Source organism: Sus scrofa, chromosome 3 (genome assembly GCF_054392235.1).
Source record: "Sus scrofa isolate SSC_HxYL_T2T_F1_AM1 chromosome 3, Sscrofa_HxYL_maternal_Yorkshire_Landrace_v2.0, whole genome shotgun sequence".
Lineage (NCBI taxonomy): Eukaryota > Metazoa > Chordata > Mammalia > Artiodactyla > Suidae > Sus > Sus scrofa.
In genome coordinates, this window is record NC_139385.1 from 118407318 (window position 1) to 118427052 (window position 19735).

Below are 19735 nucleotides of genomic sequence, written 5' to 3' on the forward strand. Positions count from 1 at the left end.
AGTATGTTTACAACCATTCTGAACCCCTACAACCCTTCTGTTTTTCACTTTCAGTATTCAATCAATTACATTAAATATTCAACACTTGGTTAAAAAATAGGCTTTGTGTAAGATGATTTTGCCTGACTGTGGACTAATAAAAGTGTTCTGAGCACATGTAAGGTAAGCTAGGCCAAGTGATAGATTAGGTGTATTAAATGCATTTTCCACTTATGATATTCTCATAAGTAGAGGAAAATCTGGGTAAGATTCCTCAGTTATAAAAGGGAAATGATAATATGCAACTCAAAGGGTAGCTATATGGGTTGGAAATAAGGCACAGCATTCCAGTTTTATCCTACAAAAATATTAAAACTAATGCACAAAGATATGTGTAAGACACTTCAGTGCAACACTTGTAATACTAACAGTAAAAAGGAAACAACCTAAAAATAAGGGGTCATTAAGCAGAATAATTACAATGCTTTAATTCAATGCTGTATGCATCATTCACAATGAAAATTTCAAAAAAAGAAAAACAACAAAAACCACTATGTATGCACAAATGGTTATTGTTTCAAATCAATTTGGAAGAAGATGTTAACATGAAGGTATTAACATTAGGCTTTAAAAATCAAACATGTATTTTAAATTTTTAAGTATAACCACTAAAAGAAAAGAAATAGAGTACATAACTTACTAAACACTAGAGAAGAGAAACTGGAATACAGAAAACTTGAAAAATCTAAGATAAAGGAGAGAAAAAGAATGGTAAAGAGAAAATTAAAAAAAAAATACCTCAGTAACCACAATCATTGTTGTCTGAATTCACCATTAAAATACAAAGACTATCATTAAATAACAAACAAAAAGATGTATCCACTTTTAATCCATTCAGCGCCACAGGTGTAGGGTGTGCATGTGTATGAGTGTGTATGGATGTGTGTTGAGTGTGTGCATGTGTGTATGAGTTTGTGTATGTATGAGTATGCGTGTGTGTATACGTATGAGTGTGTGAGTGTGTATGTTTATGTACACACACAGAGAAGAGGATCAGACACTTCTCCTCAACTCAAGTTTTAACACCACTTTTCTGAATCCTTGAAAGTAACCGAAGGAAGGGTCTTTATATCAAAAATAACAAAGGGAACTGACTTGGTGGGGAGTAAAGAGCATAAGGCAAGTGGAAGTGAGACAAAAAGAACCAGCAAAGAGAAATATACCTCCCTGCTGTAACCTCAGGGAAATGGTAAATGAAATGCATGTGAAGTTGTCTGATACCCAATCGGCCTGTGGCAAAAGATGCAACCTTTCCTACTTAAAATGAGGTCTTTGGGGCCGTGTGGAGCTCATGTCTGGGACCTCCTGACTCCTCTTCTCCATCAGAGGTGTGTAAAGAAGACACCTTCCTTGCACAGTGGAGCTAGAACTCTATAGAGAAATGTGAATTAAACTCTACCAGGCCACATGGGACAATTCATCCATTCTTTCATGGAATCTGTGAAACTAGATAGATGGTTCTAATCAATCTTATCTGGAAAACAGATGGAAAATAACCCTTTCCAGAAGTTAATTCTTTTTTTTTTTAAGTCTTTTTAGGGCCACACTCACAGCATATAGACGTTCCCAAGCTGGGGAACAAATCGGAGCTGCAGCTGTCAGCCTACACCACAGCCACAGCAATGCAAGATCTGAGCCACATCTGTGACCTACACTGCAAGGCCAGGGAATGAACCCTTGTCCTCATGGATACTAGTCTGGTTCGTTACCTCTGAGCCAAGACAGGAACTCCTAATTCTTTAGTCTTATTCCAAAAGGAAGCTACATGTTCCTCTGGAGTGTGTGTGCTTGGGGCACTCTCCCAGCCTCCACTGATTTTACACGTGGTGGGGCTGATAAGCACGGAACTGTGCATGAGACCATAGGAGAGGATGGACAGTCCTGCTATTCACTGCCTGTAAAGAGCTCTCCAGAAGTCCTTCCCTGCCCCGTTATCTCGGAATCCAAGATCCTGAGTTGATCACTAGGATGCTGAAAAAGAAGCTGCTCCAGACTGAGAATCAAAAGACAGGATTTCTCATAATGGAACAGAGCAGGAGTCTGTGGGGCTTCTGGGCACAGACGCCTTTCCGTGTCCCCCATTTCTTGTTTGTAGGGAATAGGCTTCAGCCTCCATGACCTTCCCTGGGTTCCGAAGGGCAGGTTCAAACAGTTGCTAATCAGGGAAGGGAGCAGATGCAGAGACAAGGGAAGAGTAGTCACGAAACCATGGTGCAGCCTGGGAGCAGGGTCCTGGTTCCTCCACAAGGAATATACATAACACTATCTTTGAGCTCTTCTGCAGAACTAAACCCCCCCAAACCTGGAAGATAGATGTTAACTACTTGATAAAGCCTTTTTCATTCCAGAGAGAAGATCACAGTTTGAACCACAGAAGCTCATCAGGAGATTCCCTAAAGCCAGATTAAAGGAACCTCCATCTGGAGACCCCTGAGTCCATATTAAAGGCCTGGAGGACCGGCACACATCCTGATCCTTAACAGCGATCCTGCCTTGGAACCATTGCTATAAAACTCACCAAATCCTCCCCTGCAGGACGCACAGTTTTTGGAGGCCTTATCCCATGCTGCTGTGTCTCCCTTTGCCTGACAGAGCAGTGACACTGTTCTCTTCTCCTTCACCCAAAACTCCATCTCTGAGACTCAAACTCGGCAGCGTTGGTACACAGTGTCGGTACACAGAGGCTGAGTTTCGGCCACAACACCTGCTCTGCCTTGATCTAGTTAAGGGATTAGTGAGTGTGTCTACCACATTACCATTGTGATTTCCCTTTAATCATCAATAAAGTGAGAACGGCCCTGTCTGTCTCCCAGATTTTTCTAGAAAACAGGGGAAAGAGTATAGGAAAAAGTACTTTGAAAACCCACACAATATTGTAGAAATGTAAAGTGTACTCACTTCTTACATCTGTAAGGATTTTGAGGCTTCGTAGTACATTTATCCACATGACATGATCTCCTACAGAGGAGGCCAAGGAGTTTTCAGTTGAAGTCTAGGATACAGTCTCCCTAACCTGCCCACCCTCCTCCACCATCCCCTTCAAGCGCAACCCCATCTGCCCCTCCTCCCGGAAGAACTTCCTTAATCTTTTGGCCAAAGTTCATTGGTCCAGGGATGGGCATGTAATCCAACCTGAGCCAATCATCACCCCTCTGGCTTTGGCCACATTGGAGTGTTTCAGGAGTAAACACCTGATTCAGGCAGGCAATTCCCTAACCTCATGAGTCCCTTCCCCCATGTTTTTCAGACATGGAACAAAACATCCTTTCTCTTTGGTCATGTCTAAGGCATAAAACGTAGCACCTACGAGCAGTCCTATTTTCTGCTTTGCCTACGTTTTGGGAGCCAAGGAAGAGAAAAGCGCTGGGCCTCAACTTTTAATTAATTCTCTGGTTTTAAGTATAATATGCCTCCCTTCAGCTGGGCCTCATCCAAAGACCAGGGTCCCCCACTCTAAACACCCATGTTTTATCCTCTTGAGAGACCAAACCTCCAGTATCCTATATTGTGTAAAGGATACCTAACTTTTGGGAACCTAACTTCTTTCTGGGAAAGTTTTTAACCAGTCTTCCTTGCTTTAACCTCACCTTCACCTGTAATTTTAATGATAACTAATACCACTAATTCCTGAATCTTTGAGGGGTTTTTCAGTGAACATTGGATTGATTTTCTGGTTTCCATTATTGAATTAGTGGTCAAGCATCCAGTTTCCAAAATACTGTCATTGTGTATTTGTGACTTAAAAAAAAAACAATCCCTTTGATCTCATCTTTGTCTTTGTTTTGTTTTGGGGGCCACACCCATGGCATATGGAAGTTCCCAGGCTAGGGGTCAAATCAGAGCTACAGCTGCCAGCCTACACCACAACCACAGCAATGCCAGATCTGAGCCGCATCTGCAACCTACACCGAAGCTCATGGCAATGCCGGATCCTTTAACTCACTGAATGAGGCCAGGAATCGAACCCACATCCTCATGGATACTAGTCAGATTCCTTTCTGCTGAGCCATGATGGAAACTCCTGATCTCCTATTATTAGGATCTCAGAAGGAAGAAGAGGTAGTAGGTAAAATTGTGGTAAACCCACCTTTAGCTGAAAGCTCAAGGTTTTTATAATATACCTGTCACTTGACATTTTTATAATATACCTGCTGCTCTTTTAAATATTCTCAACCCTCTTTGATGTCCCTCTGGCCACAGGGCCCATTTACTGCCAGGCTTACCCAGGCTCTCTCCCTTGGTCACCTGTTCTTTGCCACCTGTTCCCAGCTGTGTGTCTCATGTTTCAAAACTATTCCTCTTCCCATATGTTTCCCTTTCCTTGGTTACAGGATCATATCAAAGAAAACCCAGTTTTATTATTAAGGTGTTAGGGACTGACTTGCTCCTAGCTGGAACAGTTACAGTTTTAAAAAACAACTTGCATGGTATTGGATGTGTGTGACTTCAGAAGGTATGTATGTCCCCCATAAAAGAAATGTGGAAAAGTATAGAAAAGCATAAAGAAAAATAAGATCATTTCTAATCATGTCGTTCTTAAAATTTTTATTTCAGTGTGTATTTGTGGTCACCTGCAGATGGCCCCCTGTGAGCCTCACATGTCCTGGGCAGTCCTTGCTGACACTGAATCAGGGCTGGCCCTGATGACTATGAGAAGACAAGAGCTGCAGTGCTGGTAACCCCCAAGGCAAGGTCATAAAAAGACTTGCAGCTTTCATTTCAGTCCAGGATCTCTCATTCTGAAGGAAGTCAGAAGCCATGTCATGAGGATATTCAAGGAGCCCACAGAGACACCCAGGAAGAGAGGGACTGGGGGTCCTAGCCAACAGCCAACATCAATTTGCCAGCCACAGGCATGAGACGCCTCAAAAGCAGGTCTTCAAGGCCCCCATCACTTCAAGGCCCCAGCAAGTCAGCACCAGCTGACAGCTGGGGCTGACACTTCACTGTGACCTGCTTTTTTGCTTTTTAGGGCCGCCCTTGTGGCATATGGAAGTTTTCAGGCTAGGGGTCGAATTGGAGCTACAGCTGCTGACCTACACCACAGCCACAGCAACACGGGATCTGAGCCGCATCTGCGACCTACACCACAGCTCATGGCAACACTGGATCCTTAACCCACTGAGTGAGGCCAGGGATCGAACCGCTTCCTCACAGATACTAGTTGGGTTTGTTACAACTGAGCCACAATAGCAACTCCCCCCCCACTTTTTTTTGAGTATAGTTGATTTGCAATGTTGTGCCAATTTCTGCCGCATAGCAAAGTGACCCAGTCATACATACACACACACTGCTCTTCCTATATTATCTTCCATCATGGTCTATTCCAAGAGACCGGATATAGTTCCCTGTGCTACACAGCAGGACTTCATTGCTTATGCATTCTAAATGTAATAGTTTACATCTACTAACCCCAAACTCCCAGTCCATCCCACTCCCTGCCCCTCCCCCTTGGCAACCACAAGTCTCTTCTCTATGTCTGTGATCTGTTTCTCTTTTGACAATAGGTTCATTTGTGCCATGTTTTAGATTCCACATATAAGTGAGATCATATGTACAAACTGCTCTTTAAAGGCACTTAGTTTGGGGAGTTCCCGTCGTGGCTCATTGGTTAATGAATCCGACCAGGAACCATGAGGTTGCGGGTTCGATCCCTGGCCTTGCTCAGTGGGTTAAGGATCCGGCGTTGCCATGAGCTGTGGTGTAGGTTGCAGTCAAGGCTCCGATCCTGCGTAGCTGTGGCTCTGGCATAGGCCGGGAGCTACAGCTCTGATTAGACCCCCTAGCCCGGGAACCTCCATGTGCCGAGGAAGTGGCCCTAGAAAAGGCAAAAAAGACAAAAAAAAACGGGGGGGGACTTAGTTTGGGAGTGACTTTTTATTCAAAAATAGGCATATAGATAGATGTTCAGTCTGCCTTTTTATCACATATAAATATTTCCAATGGCATTAGATATTCTTAAAGATTCCAATGTCATCAAATATTTCTCCAAAATATGATTTTTCCCATGGCTGCACAACTTTCCATCTTACCTATATAGTATCATATACTGGGGTTTTTTGTTTTTGTTTTTGTTTTTTTGAGATTGAAACAGCACAAACTTTATTCAGAGAAGTGGCATTTATTTATACCAGAGAATGGAGAAGTAGAAACCCAGTTCACAAATCAACTTCTCCTACAATATATTTGGAATACAGTGTCTCAGTCCTAAGGAATGAATCCCCAGTGATGGTAAGTTGATGGTGGAAAAAAATATATGAGTGGAAATTCTTTATACCTTGTTAACATTTTTATTCATTCTTTCACTAAACATAACATTAGTATACTGGTATGTGTAATATAACAGGCAATCCACAAAAGGTAAAAATGATTAAGACAGAATTTAGGATCTCAAATCATATCTAGACACCTACCTTAGCATCAAATACAGAGAAATCATGTTATATCTGGTCTATATAACTACAGAAACACATCTGCACTCTATCACATATAAATTCATGCCCTAATGAATCTCATTACAAGAGATAATATCATGATAACTTACAACAAATGAGACTACTACTACTAAAGCACTTATTATACATAATATCTAGTTCCCAGAGGGGATTTTTAATTTTAATTTATTTTTTAGGGCCATACCTGCAGCATATGGAAGATTCTGGGCTAGGGGTTGAACTGCAGCTGCAGGCCTACACCACAGCCACAGTAACACAGGATCCAAGCCTGTTTGCGACTTACACCACAGCTCCTGGCAACTCTAGATACTTAACCCACTGAGTGAAGCCAGGGATCAAACCCACATCCTCAAGGATACTAGTCAGGTTCCTCACAGCTGAGCCACAATGGAAACTCCCAGAAGGGATTTTTTAAAAAATGGCTTTATTGAGACATAATTCATATACCATACAATTCAGTATATTGCATTATCTTTTTTTAAGTTGTGGTAAAATATATAACAAAAATTTTGATATTTTGACCACTTTTAAGTTTACAATTCAGTAGGATTAATTACACTCGCAATATTATGCAGCCATCACCATCATTTCCAAAACTTCTTTATCATCCTGAATAGAAACTCTATAACCATTAAAGAATAACTCTCCACTCACTCCTGCCCCTAGTCTCTAATAACCTCTAATTGCTTTCTATCTTTATGATTTATCTATTCTAGATATTTAACATAGGTGGTATTATACAGTATTTCTCCTTTGTGTCTGGATTATTTCACTTAGCGTAATTTTTTCAAGATACATCCATGTTGCAACATATCAGAACCTCATACTTTTTCTATGGCTGCAGAATATTCCATTGTATGTATATACTATAATTTGTTTATTCAGTCATCTGTTGATGGACACTTGGGTTGTTTCCACTCTTTGGCTATCACGAATAATGCCTCCAGGAACACTGACCTACTCCAGAGAGAGTTTTTTTAAAAGCACAAAACATGGCTCATATTTCAAGGAATTCATAATTCGGTTGATGAGAGAAGAAATTTCTGGAAAATTAACTATAGAGGCAAATAAAGCTGGATAAATGAAAGAAATACCACCAAACCTGTGATTAAATATATCAGACAAATAGTGTGTTAAGGTATTTTGGAAGAGGGCTATGTCACTGAAGACTGGTGACGGCTTTCTCAAAGAGCACATTTGTGCTGCATCTGGAAGCATATTCAGGCTTTGGATTGCAAGGAAGGAGGGGTATAGCATAGCCCTAGCTGGCCAGATCAGCACAGAAAAGTCTATAGAGAGGGAAAAATACATGATGTTTTCAGGGAAAGATAGGAGACACATTCATTAGGGCCTGAGAGAGAGAAAAGTCAGAAAAAATAAATTGATTTATTACACCTGACCGCTTTGGAGGACACAGTTCAAGCCCCTCTTTGCTGAAAACCGCCCCTATCCTCAGGATTAGTGCAGACACCAGTCTCAAGGCCATAAGTGACTAGACAAGGTAATGACACCTGAGGCAAGGTTAGACTAATTGGATAATTAGATTCTTTCTCAAGAGAATTTGGAGCTTAGAGCTATCAGTGCTTGAACAAAAAGGACCTTCATTGATTGGGGAAAGTGGAGAAAGAGATCAGAGAGAGAGACAGAGAGAGAGAGAAGCAGAGCCTCTCAGGAGAAGTGGAGGTAAGTAATTCGCCAGTCAGTTCTCAGGCCCCTGATCAACTGGTTTCTGGAGGGAGGCCCTTGTCAGTCTCAACTTCATTTCTTGTGTTTCCATGAGATACACTTTTTTCTTATAGCCAATACAGCTACGATGAATGCATTTCCATTCATTGCAACTTAGCTAAGATCCCAGGCAGTTTGTTGTCTTCTGCTGAGAGTTTAGCTAAGCTACTCCAAGGTATTGCTGCCTCAGCTTCCATTCCTTTGGCTAAGCGGCCTTAAACTACTCTAGCCCCTCACACAAGGGCATGCCCTAGATATAAGCCAGAAGAGTCATAGAGAAACCTAAGTTTCTGATATGACTTTCCCAACAACCCTTATGATCAACAGTTTCCCAGATCCTTCCCCTGTGTGTCCCTGAATTAAAACTCCTCTGGAGCTTACCAAAACCCTGGTGTCTTTGCTCTGAATGGACCAATCCAGCCATAGCTCAGGAATCCCAAAGCATTTCTCCCATGGACTGTGCCCTAATAAAAGCATTTGGCCCAGATCCTGTGCCTGCAGCCTGTCTTGACCTCCCTCTTGGTGCCTGCCTTTAACCTCCAGGATAAACCTCTCTATTTCAATTTCTCTTTGTGTTCTTTTGCTCACCGCCCTGCACCTGGGGCTCTACTTAACAAATGTTAATTAACAAAGTCACAGGAACCCCCAAGACATTATAGTGGGTCAGTTCCTCTGTATCTGTTGGGTTTGGAAAAAAAGTTTTTTTCCAAAATTCCCAAAAAGCCAAAACTTGAATTTGCTGCCCACTAGCAACTCTTTCTATAGCACTTTTATTGTATTGGGTATTACAAATAATCTAGACATGATGATTTAAAGTATAGATACGTGCAGTTTAAATGTAAATACTTTGTCATTTTATATAAGGGACTTGAGCATCTGAGGACTTTGGTACCGGTGGGGGTCTTGGAACAAGTCCCCCACGCATAGTAGATACCAGCGCATGACTGTATTCTCGGGAGCATGGAGAGTTAAGTATGGGGGGAGGGGAGACCCCAAGGGAAGGAAATCGGCTAGAGTGAGTCCCTGAGTCAGGGGGAAGGAGCAAGCATGGAAGTAGGAGTGATGGGAAGGGAGGATGGGTCATTTCAATTCACCTCCACGTTCCTGAATTCTCTTGCTCATTGTGAAATCACCCAGGGGCCCCACTCAACCCCGACTCCTTAACTTTGCCTAAAGGCCAGTTAGTGCCTGACTTTGCCACCTGCTCCTCATTTACTGGTGATGAGGAAAGCAGATGTGGGATATGCAGGATCCAACAGTTAATGGCGTTGGCCAAGATATAAAACACTGGCTCTTAGAAAGCACACTCTACATACAATGGTCAATTGCACATGCCTCCCTCCCCTCCTTTAGCCCCTTCTGGAAGCTGCAGAGGAAAGTTTAGAGAATGATTCAAATCCTGGTCCCCCTGTGCTCTGCATTTTTTTCTTCCTTGGGAGAATGGAGCAAGTTTGCAGAATTCTCTTTCTTATGTGCCCACATCACCTCTTTCAGGGCAACCTTTCTCTTACCTCCCTCATCTGCTATCTCTCTGCCAGAGGTGACTTAGGAAAATCATGCCTGATTTAAGAACCAAAAAATCTCCAATTATGGCTACATACTGAAGAGCAGCGCTAGAGGTACTTGGTCCTAAGGACAAGGGAAAAGGCAAATCCAAAGTTTAGAGGTAAAATCAGACACAGAAATGAAAAGGCCTTCTCCACCCATGAGTCACATCGATTATAAGGCCATCTCCTTAGAAAAGAATGCCATTGACTTCCTCACTCTTCTCTAGAAAAGGTGCTTTCATAGCGAAGTTAGCAAACAAAATAAATACAATTTATCTCTTATGCTTGTCCCCTCACCTGATAGAGCACCTGGAACTTCCTAGGTCCTCTAGCAGTGCTTTTGCTTTGGATAGATGGAGATTTTAAGTTGATTGTAAATGCATTTGAATAGTCCAATAATTCACATTTACATTAAATTATAACAATTTAAAATAATCATTTAATACATGATGAATACATTATAAATATATTATAATGATTTCATTGTAAGGAAATAGTATTTTAGGTGTACATATCAGTCGGTCACTCTTTATAACTTTATTTCCATGGAGAAAATGGAAAGTCAATTCAGAGGGCCAAGAATGGTCTTAAAAACAAGCTCTTGGAGCACATCCACTTGGTATATCATGCAATGAATAATCATTATTTATATTTTAAATGCCTTTAACTTTTATTTTGATTTTAGAATTTTCGGATTGTTTTAAACCTAGCTCCGTAACCAACCTTCATGGAATAAGAAATGAACCTGAAGTATGGTTGTTTCAGTTGGCTGCGACTCATTGCCGGGACTTGAGACGCCCCTGTTTCCAGGTTTGTGCCATTGGCGGGGCCTTAAGAACCTACGATGTCTTTTAGTTTTATCCACTTCCATTAGTTCTATTTTTGAATCTCTATACTTAGCTCACAGAACTATCTTTGTCACACCAGCTGACTGGCGTGAGAGTCCCCAGGGCATAGTAGTTATACAAGATTATGGAAGCACACTTCCTACTCTTCAAATAAGACAATGAGAATGTAGAAAAGACATCAGACATGGTCACAATGGTAGAAAAGTGTGTGTGTGTGTGTGTGAGTGTGTGTGTGTGTGTGTGTGTGAACGGCCAAAGATTTCTTGTTTTGTAATAAGTTTTATGTATTATTAAGAGCACAATGTCGATAATGCTTTCTAGAAGTTCGTTTTAGGCGGTGTGATGTAATCTGTTCCCATGCCTAAATTCACTCAGAAACATCACGACAAAATTTCTTATAATCTTATAACATAAATGTCAAAATTGAGAGTTTTTAAAAAACCTCTATTACTCTTATTCTCAATGGAGGACTCCATAGTTATGCAGCATTCCAGTTGACCCAATGAACTGCTGGATCGTTCTTAGAGGCCCAAACTCAAAAACTGTCAATCCTTTGCTTGCTTTTCAGTTATTCAGTTTGAGTTGGTATGTGGAAGAGTGGCCTGCTGAATGGATCAGAATGAAGAAGACTGGGAGTCCTGAGCAGATTGCAGAATCTTATAGCCCAGGCTTCACATGCTACTTATGCAACCGGCAGCACTGCTGCTCTGCTGTGGAGAATTGCACTGCTTGCTACAGTTGCCACTAGGCATCTGAAGACACCGAGCACATGAAATGAGGCTTGCCCAAAGTGACATATGTAGCAAGCACAAAATAGACAATGGATTTCAAAGACTTGGAACCAAAAAAGAAAAAGGTAAGTTATCTCATTAATAGTCTTCTATACTGATTGCATGTTGAAGTGATAATGTTTCGGGTAATACTGGATTCAATAAACAAGATTCTTTTTTTCTTTTTAGGGCTGCACCCATAGCTGATGGAAGTTTCCAGGTTAGGGGTCCAATCAGAGCTGCAGATGCTGGCCTACGCCACAGTCAAAGCAAATCTAAGCCTCATCTGTGACCTACACTATAGCTCACATCAACATCGGAGCCTAAACCTACTGAGCGGGGTCAGGGATTGAACCCTCATCCTCATGGATACTAGTTGGGTTTATTACAACTGAGCCACAAAGGAACTCTGAAATTCTTAAAAATTAATTTTTTCCTGTTTCTTTTTACTTTCTTAATATGGCCACTAGAAAGAAATAATGTATGTTGCTCACATTTGTGGCTCACTTTATATTTTTAGTGGACAGCACTTGGTCTAGAGGCCTCCACCGTAAATCGCATGAGTAGTAACTGGTTTTGCAGGTTGGGAGTCAGAGCTGCTGCAGAATTTTATTCCAAATCAGGCTAATCAAAGGAGAAGACGACCAGAAGTAAAGGTTAAAGCAGCTCCTGGGTGCTTAGTTTTCCCATTCAAAAGCATTTTAATAATGCTCAACAGGACAGTTAAGTCATGTCTATGGACACAAGCCACAGGTTGAGATGCATGTCACTGCAGTGTATGAGATACCTGCCTTCCTTCGCTCTTTCCTAGTTGATAACATAGCCTACATTTTCATCTCAGGTCTTGTTACCTGTACTCATCTCACAGCGTGGAAACAGGAGAGTGAATCATGAATTCACTTGTTAAGACTTTTTGTTGTTTGTTCCTGCTGCCACTACTGCTAAAATGAAGGTAAGAAATTATTTCCACAGAAAATAGAAACATGAACTTGATTTTTTAAAATGTAATGGAAAACAAAATGTTTAAGATTCTATGTATGGGCAACAGGTGGCTAGTTATTATTTTATGTAGAGGCATTATTACTGGACACATGCACAGGGAGAAGTTCATGCTGACCCCGAATATTAACATGGATAAAAAATTCAGTTCCAAATCCCTCATGTGGGATAACCAGATTAATGAATTAAAAACACATTGGGAGGCATGCCTGCCAGAAAAGAGTTGTGTAACTGCTGGTAAAAACAACAGTGATTTCAGGAGTAGATTGAAAACAAAACAATAATATCTTTGTAATGTTCTGAAATTGTTGTATGAATAGAACTAAGACAGGCTCCCTTGCATTTCCCAGTCCGATTTGCTGACCATCTTGTCTGCCCATAATTGTTTTCTGCCATTCATTTCCTCCAATTGTCAATTATTACTAAAACAATTATGAAAAAAAAAACAAGTGTCTGTCTTTGTTTCCTGTTGCTGATGAATACAGTGAAGTCATAGAGCAGAACAGTGCATCATAATCTTTCCCATTACAATGAATTACGCTGTCACAAACAGGATACAGTTCTCTACTGGGCAAAGAAGCCTAAGTGGAGCTGAATTAGCACAAACCTGATTGGCAGCCATAACAGCAAGAAATTAGAGTACTGGAACTTAGTTCTCCACTTTTTCAAAACAGACTGGTTTTTGTGCCTCATTATAAAAGCATATGGGATCATGCCATGTACATAATATTCTGCTTTCTCATCTTCACTTGCTATTCACTACAAAGAGTTTCCAATGCCGTTACATGGTTTACTATAGCTGAACGGCTATTTGAAATTCCATATTGTGGAATATTATTTAGCAATTCCCTTATTCTGTATATTTATCAAAAATCCTGTCTGTTTGAAATAGATAAACTTTCTTTTACATACATTTTTGTCTCACTCTATGAATATTTTCTTAGGATACATTCCTAACATATAGACTATTTACTTTTCAGCTGGAATATAGCATGGTATTTTGAAATAAATACTTAGAATGAAACGTCTAGGAAATCTTCTTAACAACCAAGGCATAGCTGTGCATTAAAAATTTAATAATAAAACTTGATATATGTACCGTCCTAACAGGATAAACAAGTAAAATACTTTTAATTATTACAAACTTTAAGATAAATCTAAAACGGGTCTATCCAAAATGCCCTTCAGGCTAGCCAGATGAAAGTGTGAAAGTAGTTCCATGAAATCCTTTTCTAGAATCTCCTAGCACAACTAGTTTCCAAACCTCCTAGGAGCCCACAGATGATTCTGCAGTGATTCTGTGACCTCTTGGTTTCCTAAGGAGCTTGCTTCTAATGGCTGGCTGAGCTGTCCTTGACCTGGGCTGAGTATTGTTACTAGGTTCTGCCACTAGAGGGCAGCCAGGCACAGGGAGAGGAGTTTAACATCCTTCTCCATCCTGTTTCCTCTTCAGCATAATCTTTATTTCACCAGGTAACTGAGGAGAAATCTAAAAAGGAGTCGCTGAAGGGAAAAACAATGTAGGTAGTAAAATCCCGTTTAATAAACTTTATCTGAACTCAAACTTTAAAATAAAATTTAAAAAAAGGAAAATCTCTGTATAAACCATTAGCCCTTTCCTTAGGGAGATTCAGCAAATGGTGCAGAATTCTGAGGGCCACCACAGTTAGGAACGACTACTATGCATCTAGTTAAAAATTGGGTTATAGCATGAGCGGTTGTGGCCCTAGATCTTTGCTGATGGAGAAACTGAATCCAGAGCAGATACTCAACATTCTCTGTGAGAATGCGTGGGTACCTGGCTTTGAGTTCCTGAACACATGGTTCCATTTTTCTGCCACTAGCTAGGAAATCAGGGACAAGTCATTTACCCTGTCTGAACCTGTTTTCACATTTATACAATGTGTCGAGCAGTGGAACCTGCCCATGGGCGGTTGTGAGCATTAAATCAGAGAATGGATATTAAAAAGCTTGGCATATAGAAAATTCTTGACCAGCGTTGACTGTCATCATTATTCTCAACTGTCCACTTACTATTTCTACCTGATTATCCCATCATCACTTTGAATTTAGTATGTCTGAAACCAAAATCCTTGTCTCCCTAACTCCCTGATCTGCTGCTATCTCTTTGGCTATTTCTTTGAATGGACCATAAAACATAATATCCTCTCTAACACGTCCTCTCCGAAAACCATATTCAATTAGTTTACAAAACATGTGGCTTTGTTCTCCAACTGTCCCTCTATCTGGTTGGTTTCTTTTTCTCTGTTGTCACCAGCCCCCAGACCTTGATGAACTGTACTCTTTGCCCCACCAGGTCCTGCCTGGAATGGGAAGATCTTATTGATGTCATTTCCCTTTTCAAAACCTTCAGTGGCTCTCCAGCATCTTGAAATCAGATTTTAACTTCCTTAGTCTGGCATTGCAGTCCCACCTCAACCTAACCCCCACCTCCTCCAGAAGCTTTTCTTTTACTCCATATGTGTATTGTTTCTGCTCCTGTCAACCTGGTTCCCTGGAAAGGTTGCCAGATTTAGGAAATAAAAAACACAGGACTCTCTGTTGAATGTGAATCAGATAAACCACAAACATGTTTTGTTTAAGTATATCTCATGCAATAGGCCTCTCATACTGATACAATAGGACATACTCTTACTAGAAAAAGTATACGTTGTTTATTGGAAATTCACACTTGAGTGGAAATCCTGTATTTTATCTGGTGACCCAAGTCCATTGCTATCTCTGCCCAGGCACACAGATCCTTCCTTGTCTTGGATGCTCTTATCTCTTGCTGTACCCATCAGATCTCCTTCTGCCCTTCGAGGCTGGGCTCAACCTCATTCTTCCATGAAGCCTGCTTAGATCAGGGCTTCCTCATCTGTACACATTATCTATACCACCCATTTGGTTCCATATACAGGATGTCTTGTGTTCCACATAATTTCCTTGCTCCAAGTAAATGCTGAGTTTATCAAAGACAGAGATTATATTACAAGTAGGAGAACTTAATAAATATGCTTTGAAGGTGTAGGGTTGCTGCTGACCTGTCAAACAGGATATCAGGAGATGAGAGCATAGGAGAAAAAGAACCTCCAGAGGCCACTAATCTGGATGTAAGGTGCTCATAGACCCATGAACATCAATTTTCACCTCCCCCTCCTCCCACAGCAACAGGCCAGGTGGGTATGTCCACCTGACCTTGGCACGCATCTCCCTATGTCCCCTCTTCAATAAATCCTGCAAACTGTGGATTGCACTTGGCAACATCTAAATTTCTTAACACTCCACAACACTCTCATCAGTAACCTGATTTCAGTGATATTTCAATGGCAGGGTCAAAGGTGGCTGTCCTGTGCAATCTGTAAACATACAGTGATTACAGGAGTTATGCTGGAAACCCAGAAATAAATGTCTATTTATTTAACAGAGAAGCTTTAAAAATTGGCAGCTTTTTTTCCCCCCAAATTTTCTAACTCTAATAATGTAGCATATTCTCAGGAGCTTCAGAATACATCCAGAAAGCTGTGACATTGTTAAGCCACGCTCAAGAAATCTATTTTAAATAGCTGGCATTTCATGAATACATTCATAAGCAACTATGGAGCATCCAGAAACCAATGACCAACAACAAAACTTTTAAAAGTGAAAAAAATACATATTCTTAGAATAAAATAGATAACTCGTAGTTTTATCTATTGTTTCAACCTTCAGTAGTATTTAAAACTTTTTTTATTCTTGTAATGTATGTAAACATACAAAGGTGTCAAATGAGAATGCTGTTTTGAAACTGTAAGAGGAAAACGTTCAACGTTAACACAAGTCAGGATCATTGTAAGCAATGTGGACCCATGTGGAGTGGCAGTTAATTAGAGTACTATAGGTTTCACTTTGTGGAAAGAGTAAAATAGATTCAGCCCTGAATTCAGGACGTTGCAGTACTGGCATGTCCTAGAAACGAGTGCTCAGAATTTGTTTCCTCAGACCCATCATATTTGTCCAGATTAATTTCACTTCCCCCTATTTTTTACAACCTACGTTTAACTAAGAAATATTGCTCTTTCTAGTCAAGCATATTTTTTCTCCGCTATTTCCATGGAATGAATTATAATTTTCTAATCAGAAGAAAATAACCCTTAAATTCTTCCAGGAAAGAGAACAGTCGGTGAGCTCCATAATGAGACAGCACTGAGCCGTGGCCTCCTGTGTCAATTGTCATCTGGCTGGCTCAGCTATTCTGGCTTCCAGCTTTGCTATCTTCTTACAGCAGATGCTAAACATACCAATCTCAAACTGGGGTAAGCCAAAATAACAGCAATACATTTCCTTCTTCCTTTTCCCGAAACCACCAGAACCCCTATTCCTTTGTTTGACATGGGCATGACATTAATCAAGTTTTTCCAGGACACAGATGTGGAGGTTAGCAGTGGTGGATGAAAGTATGGTCATCATGGAAACAAATGTATTTGTTTGATGGCAAGAAATGTTAAAAGAAGTTACAATGTCCCCATCTCTCAGAGTTTTTGTGGGCAGCATCAAGAGCTCTCAGATTTAATCCATTTCCTCTTGACCTTTCCACTTCCAAATCCAGGGACCTTTGTTCAGGTTACTCAGAAAATACATGTTCAATGAATGTTTTGAAATAATAGCTTCAGTGTAAATAATTGTGAATTCCAGGAGACACTTTGTATAGAAAAAAATTAATTTTCATTTTATATAAAATTTAAATTTTTTAGTTAAAAATAACTTTTCTAAAATAGGTCACACTAGCTTGGAAGCATATCTAGTAAATGTATTCTAAACCAATAGCGATACCAAAAAAGGGCACATGGATTATTAATCAGCACTTGAGAAGGATAGAAAAACAGACAAATATCAAGGATTTTTCAAAATGATCTTCAGTGAATTTATTTATACTATTTGATCCCCTGCTGGTAATGAAATGAAAGAAAACTTAGTGGCGATAAAATTATCTTAAGGAAACAATTATTTAAAATTTTTATTCCTGTTAAAAAGTGAAGATGGCATAGCCGAGGCTGATCTGCACATTTCTTCAGAGATAGAAGCAAAGTTCATGAGCTCTGCATGAGGACCTGCCCTCAGATTATATACACTGTCTGTGACCAGTATCCATGGTACATGATATGAATGTAGACACAACAATGTACGGTCTTAAAAAGGACACTTACCTTAACTTGCAGTCGTGGAATCATTTCGAGCGCATCTCTTTATCAAATCCTCTCTTTCGCACTGCTTCAACAACTCTTAACAAGTTTCTCTTCCACGTGTTGGAACACCTAGAGAATCCTGTCCTCTCTTCTAAAACGCTGCATTCACCTCCATTGCCCAAATCCAGTTCAGAATCGGGAAGAGGAAAAAAAATTGAATTTGCAAGCTGTTTACACCCTAACAACGACAGTGAAGCTGCTAAGCTTTGAGCTCAATGAATTAAAGGTTGTTTGGCTAAATGGCAGGCACACTTCCTCCTATTCTTTCTGAACTTAGTTTTCCTGCCTCCAGCAGAGCTTTTTCCTTTCCTGGGCTATAAATAGGCTGGTGGTAAGAGCACTGAGGAAAGAAGAGGGCAGGAAATGCATTTGATTTCAAAAAGCAGTCTTGGGGGTGCGTGTGTGTGTGTGTGTGTGTGTGTGTGTGTGTGTTTCTTTCAAGTGAACACCAGTAAACAAGGAAAATTCAGCTTTGATCTGTGCACCATAGCCAACATTTTCTTTAAATTCCTATAAACTTGGTTTGGCTCTAAGTTGTCATTTCCCATAAACAAATCTTGGGTTTGGAGATGTATCATTTTTTTCATATAAACTGTAAACAACCTACATCTCAGCCTTCATTTTTCAAAGGATTGCTCTAAAAATCGAATTTCCTGGGGGAAATGAGGAAGGAGGCAGACGGGGGTGGGGGTGGGGGTCATGCCATAGTTGTTTCTTTTCATTCAGAAGGAAATGAATCAGTATTTCTTGAGGCAAGATTCAGCAAAAGGAAAATATCAGGTGAACAAGAAAAGCAGATGCTTTTGAGTGAATGAAAGTATGAAGTTGAATTTGTAAACCATTTGCAGCCAATTGCGCTAAACTAATGGATTGTCCACAGTCTTGTTACTCAGAGTTGTTTAACTTCTCTCATAACTGTATGCAACACAAACGAAAATAAAAATTAGATGTCATTTTCTACATGTCAGATTGGCAGATCAAAATTTTGGCTATTGTCCGATGTCCTTGAAGAGTGAAGAAATAAGCATCCAGGAGTTCCCGTCGTGGCGCAGTGGTTAACAATCCGACTAGGAACCATGAGGTTGCGGGTTTGATCCCTGGCCTTGCTCAGTGGGTTATCGATCCGGCGTTGCTGTGAGCTGTGGTGTAGGTCGCAGACGCAGCTTGGACCCCGCGTTGCTGTGGCTCTGGCGTGGGCCAGCGGCTATAGCTCCGATTCGACCCCAAGCCTGGGAACCTCCATATGCCACGGGAGCCGCCCAAGAAATAGCAAAAAGACAAAAAAAAAAAAAAAAAAAAGAAAAGAAAAAAAAGAAATAAGCATCCATATAAAGTATTTGGAAGTATACACTGGAATAAACTATTTGATAGATGGTAATTTTCAACTTCTTTCAAAATGTTAAGAGCACATGGTCTAACAAGATCCCTAAACATGCTTGACTCTGCAAAGTGGGCGTGGGTATCTGGAATGGGTGGGCAGTTTAATTTCTGATATATTTTTGCTCTTTTCACTTTTATACTGTGTATACCATGCTTCAAAAAGTGATTTATTTTATTTTTTAAGTATAGTTGATTTAAAATGTTGGTTAATTTCTGCTATATGCAAAGTGATTCAGTTACACCTAAATTTTTTTTCATATTCTTTTCCATTACAGTTTATCACATAATATTGAATATAGTTCCTTATGCTATACAGTAGGACTCTGTTGTTTATTCATTTAATATGTAATAGTTTGCGTATACTAATTCCAAATTCCCAATGCTTTCCTCCCCCACCCTCTCCTCCTTGGCAACCACAAGTCTGTTCTTCATGTCTGTGAGTCTGTTTCTGTTTTGTAGATAGGATCATTTGCACCATATTTTAGATTCCACATATAAGCGGTATCACATGGTATTTGTCTTTCTCTTTCTGACGGACTTCGCTTAGTATGATAATCTCTAGGTCCATCTATGTTGCTACAAATGGCATTATTTCATTCTTTTTTGTGGCTGAGTAGTATTCCATTGTGTATATGTACCATCTTCTTCATCCATTCATCTGTTGATGGACATTTAGGTTGTTTCCATGTCTTGGCTATTATGAAGAGTGCTACAATGAACATAGGGGTGCATGTATTTTTCTGAATT

The 19735-nt window shown here is 40.3% G+C and overlaps 1 protein-coding gene across 6 annotated transcripts in view; it reads right to left on the reverse strand.

Annotated features, from left to right (window-relative positions):
* Nucleotides 1-17800, reverse strand: part of RASGRP3 (RAS guanyl releasing protein 3) — a 117238-nt gene extending 99438 nt beyond the window's left edge. For all 6 annotated transcript variants that reach the window (XM_085019639.1, XM_085019641.1, XM_085019637.1 and 3 more), the window contains exon 1: nucleotides 17570-17800. The gene's annotated coding sequence lies outside the window, so the exon portion shown is untranslated. The remainder of the gene's footprint in view (nucleotides 1-17569) is intronic.
* Between the last annotated feature and the right edge of the window lie 1935 nt (nucleotides 17801-19735).